The sequence below is a fragment of the Asterias amurensis genome, chromosome 15 (assembly GCF_032118995.1).
Source record: "Asterias amurensis chromosome 15, ASM3211899v1".
Classification (NCBI taxonomy): Eukaryota; Metazoa; Echinodermata; class Asteroidea; order Forcipulatida; family Asteriidae; genus Asterias; species Asterias amurensis.
Window position 1 is genome coordinate 14,273,226 of NC_092662.1, and position 9,328 is coordinate 14,282,553.

A 9,328-nucleotide genomic window follows, 5' to 3' on the forward strand; every position below is an offset into this window, starting at 1 on the left:
CCCTAAACCTTTAAGAAATGGAAGCAGGAATATGCCAGCATGACTAAGGTACAAACTGCATCTCCCTAGCATTTTTGGTTGCAGAGTTATTCCAGAGCGTAGCTGAAATTTTTTAATTGTCCGGCCTATTTTTTTCAATGACCCCCTTATTGTCGGTTGGAACCCTGACTGCGCCGTGTCTTTGTATACGCTGTATACACGCACAGTGTACGTCAATTTCTAGTGGGTGCCTGCTCGCGCCGTCGCATCTGGCCCCACCTTAAAAATCGTCAGAGCTTTAAGTTTGGTACGAGAGGAAAGCCCTTGAACATGGCAATCCTGTGGTGGTAAAATTGTGAAGATTGAGCAGGATACTGGGATCGAAATTACCCGTTGTCATTTTGTTTTTCTCTCCGACAGCTCTGTGCGGAAAACTCCCATAGTGGAGGCTGTTGAAATCGTTTCTGAGCAACCCCGCCTACTTGAGGTTTTTCCTATCAAGAAGTGTGCAAGTCGCCCTAAACCTTTAAGAAATGGACGCAGGAATATGCCAGCGTGACTAAGGTACAAACTGCATCTCCCTAGCATTTTTGGTTGCAGAGTTATTCCAGAGCGTAGCTGAAAGTTTTTAATTGTAGGGCCTATTTTTTTCAATGACCCCCTTATTGTCGGTTGGAACCCTGACTGCGCCGTGTCTTTGTATACGCTGTATACACGCGCAGTGTACGTCAATTTCTAGTGGGTGCCTGCTCGCGCCGTCGCATCTGGCCCCACCTTAAAAATCGTCAGAGCTTTAAGTTTGGTACGAGAGGAAAGCCCTTGAACATGGCAATCCTGTGGTGGTAAAATTTTGAAGGTTGAGCAGCATACTGGGATCGAAATTACCCGTTGTACATTTTGTTTTTCTCTCCGACAGCTCTGTGCGCAAAACTCCCATAGTGGAGGCTGTTGAAATCGTTTCTGAGCAACCCCGCCTACTTGAAGTTTTTCCTATCAAGAAGTGTGCAAGTCGCCCTAAACCTTTAAGAAATGGACGCAGGAATATGCCAGCATGACTAAGGTACAAACTGCATCTCCCTAGCATTTTTGGTTTCAGAGTTATTCCAGAGCGTAGCTGAAAGTTTTTAATTGTCCGGCCTATTTTTTTCAATGACCCCCTTATTGTCGGTTGGAACCCTGACTGCGCCGTGTCTTTGTATACGCTGTATACACGCACAGTGTACGTCAATTTCTAGTGGGTGCCTGCTCGCGCCGTCGCATCTGGCCCCACCTTAAAAATCGTCAGAGCTTTAAGTTTGGTACGAGAGGAAAGCCCTTGAACATGGCAATCCTGTGGTGGTAAAATTTTGAAGATTGAGCAGGATACTGGGATCGAAATTACCCGCTGTACATTTTGTTTTTCTCTCCGACAGCTCTGTGCGCAAAACTCCCATAGTGGAGGCTGTTGAAATCGTTTCTGAGCAACCCCGCCTACTTGAGGTTTTTCCTATCAAGAAGTGTGCAAGTCGCCCTAAACCTTTAAGAAATGGACGGAGGAATATGCCAGCATGACTAAGGTACAAACTGCATCTCCCTAGCATTTTTGGTTGCAGAGTTATTCCAGAGCGTAGCTGAAAGTTTTTAATTGTCCGGCCTATTTTTTTCAATGACCCCCTTATTGTCGGTTGGAACCCTGACTGCGCCGTGTCTTTGTATACGCTGTATACACGCGCAGTGTACGTCAATTTCTAGTGGGTGCCTGCTCGCGCCGTCGCATCTGGCCCCACCTTAAAAATCGTCAGAGCTTTAAGTTTGGTACGAGAGGAAAGCCCTTGAACATGGCAATCCTGTGGTGGTAAAATTTTGAAGGTTGAGCAGCATACTGGGATCGAAATTACCCGTTGTACATTTTGTTTTTCTCTCCGACAGCTCTGTGCGCAAAACTCCCATAGTGGAGGCTGTTGAAATCGTTTCTGAGCAACCCCGCCTACTTGAAGTTTTTCCTATCAAGAAGTGTGCAAGTCGCCCTAAACCTTTAAGAAATGGACGCAGGAATATGCCAGCATGACTAAGGTACAAACTGCATCTCCCTAGCATTTTTGGTTTCAGAGTTATTCCAGAGCGTAGCTGAAAGTTTTTAATTGTCCGGCCTATTTTTTTCAATGACCCCCTTATTGTGGGTTGGAACCCTGACTGCGCCGTGTCTTTGTATACGCTGTATACACGCACAGTGTACGTCAATTTCTAGTGGGTGCCTGCTCGCGCCGTCGCATCTGGCCCCACCTTAAAAATCGTCAGAGCTTTAAGTTTGGTACGAGAGGAAAGCCCTTGAACATGGCAATCCTGTGGTGGTAAAATTTTGAAGATTGAGCAGGATACTGGGATCGAAATTACCCGCTGTACATTTTGTTTTTCTCTCCGACAGCTCTGTGCGCAAAACTCCCATAGTGGAGGCTGTTGAAATCGTTTCTGAGCAACCCCGCCTACTTGAGGTTTTTCCTATCAAGAAGTGTGCAAGTCGCCCTAAACCTTTAAGAAATGGACGGAGGAATATGCCAGCATGACTAAGGTACAAACTGCATCTCCCTAGCATTTTTGGTTGCAGAGTTATTCCAGAGCGTAGCTGAAAGTTTTTAATTGTCCGGCCTATTTTTTTCAATGACCCCCTTATTGTCGGTTGGAACCCTGACTGCCTCGTGTCTTTGTATACGCTGTATACACGCACAGTGTACGTCAATTTCTAGTGGGTGCCTGCTCGCGCCGTCGCATCTGGCCCCACCTTAAAAATCGTCAGAGCTTTAAGCTTGGTACAAGAGGAAAGCCCTTGAACATGGCAATCCTGTGGTGGTAAAATTTTGAAGATTGGGCAGGATACTGGGATCGAAATTACCCGTTGTACATTTTGTTTTTCTCTCCGACAGCTCTGTGCGCAAAACTACCATAGTGGAGGCTGTTGAAATCGTTTCTGAGCAACCCCGCCTACTTGAGGTTTTTCCTATCAAGAAGTGTGCAAGTCGCCCTAAACCTTTAAGAAATGGACGCAGGAATATGCCAGCATGACTAAGGTACAAACTGCATCTCCCTAGCATTTTTGGTTGCAGAGTTATTCCAGAGCGTAGCTGAAAGTTTTTAATTGTCCGGCCTATTTTTTTCAATGACCCCCTTATTGTCGGTTGGAACCCTGACTGCGCCGTGTCATTGTATACGCTGTATACACGCACAGTGTACGTCAATTTCTAGTGGGTGCCTGCTCGCGCCGTCGCATCTGGCCCCACCTTAAAAATCATCAGAGCTTTAAGTTTGGTACGAGAGGAAAGCCCTTGAACATGGCAATCCTGTGGTGGTAAAATTTTGAAGATTGAGCAGGATACTGGGATCGAAATTACCCGTTGTACATTTTGTTTTTCTCTCCGACAGCTCTGTGCGCAAAACTCACATAGTGGAGGCTGTTGAAATCGTTTCTGAGCAACCCCGCCTACTTGAGGTTTTTCCTATCAAGAAGTGTGCAAGTCGCCCTAAACCTTTAAGAAATGGACGCAGGAATATGCCAGCATGACTAAGGTACAAACTGCATCTCCCTAGCATTTTTGGTTGCAGAGTTATTCCAGAGCGTAGCTGAAAGTTTTTAATTGTCCGGCCTATTTTTTTCAATGACCCCCTTATTGTCGGTTGGAACCCTGACTGCGCCGTGTCTTTGTATACGCTGTATACACGCGCAGTGTACGTCAATTTCTAGTGGGTGCCTGCTCGCGCCGTCGCATCTGGCCCCACCTTAAAAATCGTTAGAGCTTTAAGTTTGGTACGAGAGGAAAGCCCTTGAACATGGCAATCCTGTGGTGGTAAAATTTTGAAGATTGAGCAGGATACTGGGATCGAAATTACCCGTTGTACATTTTGTTTTTCTCTCCGACAGCTCTGTGCGCAAAACTCCCATAGTGGAGGCTGTTGAAATCGTTTCTGAGCAACCCCGCCTACTTGAGGTTTTTCCTATCAAGAAGTGTGCAAGTCGCCCTAAACCTTTAAGAAATGGACGCAGGAATATGCCAGCATGACTAAGGTACAAACTGCATCTCCCTAGCATTTTTGGTTGCAGAGTTATTCAAGAGCGTAGCTGAAAGTTTTTAATTGTCCGGCCTATTTTTTTCAATGACCCCCTTAATGTCGGTTGGAACCCTGACTGCGCCGTGTCTTTGTATACGCTGTATACACGCACAGTGTACGTCAATTTCTAGTGGGTGCCTGCTCGCGCCGTCGCATCTGGCCCCACCTTAAAAATCGTCCGAGCTTTAAGTTTGGTACGAGAGGAAAGCCCTTGAACATGGCAATCCTGTGGTGGTAAAATTTTGAAGGTTGAGCAGGATACTGGGATCGAAATTACCCGTTGTACATTTTGTTTTTCTCTCCGACAGCTCTGTGCGCAAAACTCCCATAGTGGAGGCTGTTGAAATCGTTTCTGAGCAACCCCGCCTACTTGAGGTTTTTCCTATCAAGAAGTGTGCAAGTCGCCCTAAACCTTTAAGAAATGGACGCAGGAATATGCCAGCGTGACTAAGGTACAAAGTGCATCTCCCTAGCATTTTTGGTTGCAGAGTTATTCCAGAGCGTAGCTGAAAGTTTTTAATTGTAGGGCCTATTTTTTTCAATGACCCCCTTACTGTCGGTTGGAACCCTGACTGCGCCGTGTCTTTGTATACGCTGTATACACGCGCAGTGTACGTCAATTTCTAGTGGGTGCCTGCTCGCGCCGTCGCATCTGGCCCCACCTTAAAAATCGTCAGAGCTTTAAGTTTGGTACGAGAGGAAAGCCCTTGAACATGGCAATCCTGTGGTGGTAAAATTTTGAAGGTTGAGCAGCATACTGGGATCGAAATTACCCGTTGTACATTTTGTTTTTCTCTCCGACAGCTCTGTGCGCAAAACTCCCATAGTGGAGGCTGTTGAAATCGTTTCTGAGCAACCCCGCCTACTTGAAGTTTTTCCTATCAAGAAGTTAGCAAGTCGCCCTAAACCTTTAAGAAATGGACGCAGGAATATGCCAGCATGACTAAGGTACAAACTGCATCTCCCTAGCATTTTTGGTTGCAGAGTTATTCCAGAGCGTAGCTGAAATTTTTTAATTGTCCGGCCTATTTTTTTCAATGACCCCCTTATTGTCGGTTGGAACCCTGACTGCGCCGTGTCTTTGTATACGCTGTATACACGCACAGTGTACGTCAATTTCTAGTGTGTGCCTGCTCGCGCCGTCGCATCTGGCGCCAACTTAAAAATCGTCCGAGCTTTAAGTTTGGTACGAGAGAAAAGCCCTTGAACATGGCAATCCTGTGGTGGTAAAATTCTGAAGATTGAGCAGGATACTGGGATCGAAATTACCCGTTGTACATTTTGTTTTTCTCTCCGACAGCTCTGTGCGGAAAACTCCCATAGTGGAGGCTGTTGAAATCGTTTCTGAGCAACCCCGCCTACTTGAGGTTTTTCCTATCAAGAAGTGTGCAAGTCGCCCTGAACCCTTAAGAAATGGACGCACGAATATGCCAGCATGACTAAGGTACAAACTGCATCTCCCTAGCATTTTTGGTTTCAGAGTTATTCCAGAGCGTAGCTGAAAGTTTTTAATTGTCCGGCCTATTTTTTTCAATGACCCCCTTATTGTGGGTTGGAACCCTGACTGCGCCGTGTCTTTGTATACGCTGTATACACGCACAGTGTACGTCAATTTCTAGTGGGTGCCTGCTCGCGCCGTCGCATCTGGCCCCACCTTAAAAATCGTCAGAGCTTTAAGTTTGGTACGAGAGGAAAGCCCTTGAACATAGCAATCCTGTGGTGGTAAAATTTTGAAGATTGAGCAGGATACTGGGATCGAAATTACCCGCTGTACATTTTGTTTTTCTCTCCGACAGCTCTGTGCGCAAAACTCCCATAGTGGAGGCTGTTGAAATCGTTTCTGAGCAACCCCGCCTACTTGAGGTTTTTCCTATCAAGAAATGTGCAAATCGCCCTAAACCTTTAAGAAATGGACGGAGGAATATGCCAGCATGACTAAGGTACAAACTGCATCTCCCTAGCATTTTTGGTTGCAGAGTTATTCCAGAGCGTAGCTGAAAGTTTTTAATTGTCCGGCCTATTTTTTTCAATGACCCCCTTATTGTCGGTTGGAACCCTGACTGCGCCGTGTCTTTGTATACGCTGTATACACGCACAGTGTACGTCAATTTCTAGTGGGTGCCTGCTCGCGCCGTCTCATCTGGCCCCACCTTAAAAATCGTCAGAGCTTTAAGTTTGGTACGAGAGGAAAGCCCTTGAACATGGCAATCCTGTGGTGGTAAAATTGTGAAGATTGAGCATGATACTGGGATCAAAATTACCCGTTGTACATTTTGTTTTTCTCTCCGACAGCTCTGTGCGCAAAACTCCCATAGTGGACCTCTATGCTCGCTTTGAAAATCACCATAGCACTAAGTTTTGTACGAGAGGAAAGCCCTTGAAATTTTCATTCCAGTGGTGCTAAACTTGTTAAGAGTGAGTAATGATTTGGGGTCAAATTTATCCGTCGAACATTTGATTTTCTTTGTGCAGAAAAATCCCGTAGTGAAGCTTTTTGACTTCGCTTCGGAGCACAGCTGCCTACTTGTCATTTTCGGTATCAAGAACTGTGGGAACCGCCCTGAAACTTTGAACTTCGTATGCAGGGATATTCCAGGATGATTTAGGTACAAATTCTGTTTCTCTAGCATTTTTAGTTCCAGAACGAATCAAAAGTATAGCTGAAAGTTTTTATATGTCCGGGCTTTTTTACAGTGAATATATTTTTTTCTCCAATGTTCACCACGTGCCGTGTGTATCATGCATTAAATGCCTTACATATCGGGGGTGTGTCGGTTCCACTCCCTGACCTCTAGCCTCGCTTTGAAAATAACCATGGCACTAAGTTTAGTACGAGAGGAACGCCCTTGAAATTGTCATTCCAGTGGTGCATTAAATGCCTTACCTCACGGGGTGTGTCGGTTCCACTCCCTGACCTCTAGTCTCGCTTTGAAAATCACCATAGCACTATGTTTAGTACGAGAGAAAAGCCCTTGAAATTGTCATTCCAGTGGTGCTAAACTTGTTAAGATTGAGTAATGATTTGGGGTCAAAATTATCCGTCGAACTTTTGATTTTCTTTGTGCATAAAAATCCCGTAGTAAGGCTGGTTGAGTTCGTTTCGGAGCACAGCTGCCTACTTGTCATTTTCGGTATCAAGAACTCTGGAAGCCGCCCTAAAACTTTGAAATTCGTATGGAGGGACATGCCAGGATGATTTCGGTACAAATTCTGTTTCTCTAGCATTCTTAGTTCCAGGATGAATCAAAAGTATAGCTGAAGGTTTTTATAAGTCCGGGCTTTTTTTCAATGAATCTATTTTTTTCTCCAATGTTCACCACGTGCCGTGTGTATCATGCATTAAATGCCTTACATCTCGGGGGTGCGTCGGTTCCACTTCCTGACATCTAGTCTCGTTTTGAAAATCACCATAGCACCATGTTTAGTACGAGAGAAAAGCCCTTGAAATTGTCATTCCAGTGGTGCTAAACTTGTTAAGATTGAGTAATGATTTGGGGTCAAATTCATCCGTCGAACTTTTGAAAAAATTTTGTGCACAAAAATCCCGTAGTGAGGCTTTTTGAGTTCGTTTCGGAGCATAGCTGCCTACTTGACATTTTCGGTATCAAGAACTCTGGAAGCCGCCCTAAGACTTTGAAATTCGTATGCTGAGATATGCCAGGATGATTTAGGTACAAATTCTGTTTCTCGAGCATTTTTAGTTCTAGAATGAAACAAAAGAATAGCTGAAGGTTTTTATAAGTCCGCGCTTTTTTTCAATGAATATATCTTTTTTCTCCAATGTTCACCACGTGCCGTGTGTATCACGCATTAAATGCCTTACATCTCGGGGGTGTCTCGGTTCCACTCCCTGACCTCTAGCCTCGCTGTGAACATCACCATAGCGCTAAGCTTAGTACGAGAGGAAAGCCTTTAAAATTGTCATTCCAGTAGTGCTAAACTTGTTAAGATTGAGTAATGATTTGGGGTCAAATTTATCCGTCGAACTTTTGATTTTCTTTGTGCACAAAAATCCCATAGTGAGGCTTTTTAAGTTCGCTTCGAAGCACCGTTGCCTACTTGTCATTTTCGGTATCAAGAACTCTGGAAGCCGCCCTAAAACTTTGAAATTCGTATGCAGGGATATGCCAGGATGATTCAGGTACAAATTCTGTTTCTCTAGCATTTTTAGTTCCAGAATGAATCAAAAGTATAGCTGAAGGTTTTTATAAGTCCGGGCTTTTTTTCAATGAATAATGTTTTTGTTTTTTTCCAATGTTCCCCAAGTGCCGTGTGTATCATGCATTAAGTGCCTTACATTTATTGCTGAAAATTGTTAATTGCGCCGTGTGTTTGTATACATTGTATACACGCACAGTGAATGTCAATTTCTAATGGGTGCCTGCTCACGCCGTCGCATCTAGCCCCGCCTTAATAAATCGTCAGAGCATTAAGTTTTGTACGAGAGGAAAGCCATTGAACGTGGCTATTCTGTGGTGGTAAAATTTTGAAGATTGACCATGATACTGGATTCGAAATTACCCGTTGTACATTTTGTTTTTCTTCCCGACAGCTCTGTGCACTAAACTCCCATAGTGGAGGATGTTGAAATCGTTTCTGAGAAACCCCGCTTACTTGAGCTTTTTCCTATCAAGAAGTGTGCAAGTCGCCCTAAACCTTTAAAAAATGGATGCAGGGACATGCCAGGATAACTAAGGTACAAACTTCAACTTTCTAGCATTTTTAGTTCCAGAGTTATTCCAGAGCATTGCTAATAGTTTGTAATTGTCCGGGGCTATTTTTTAAATGACCATTATTTTTTGGTTGGGTTCCTGACTGCGCCGTGTGTTTGTATACATTGTATACACGCACAGTGTACGTCAATTTCTAATGGGTGCCTGCTCACGCCGTCGCATCTAGCCCCGTCTTAAAAAATCGTCAGAGCATTAAGTGTTGTACGAGAGGAAAGCCCTTGAACATGGCAATCCTGTGGTGGTAAAATTTTGAAAATTGAGCATGATACGAGTGGACACTCGGATCGAAATTACCCGTTGTACATTTTGTTTTTCTCTCCGACAGCTCTGTGCACAAAACTCCCATAGTGGAGGTTGTTGAAATCGTTTCTGAGCAACCCCGCCTACTTGAGCTTTTTTTCTATTCTTGACTGCGCCGTGTGTTTGTATACACCGTATGCACGCAGTGTACGCCAATTTTTAAGGGGATGGGTGTCCACTCCCTTTGCTTCTGGTCCCGCCTTAAAAAACCCCCATGAAAGAGTCAAACATAATAC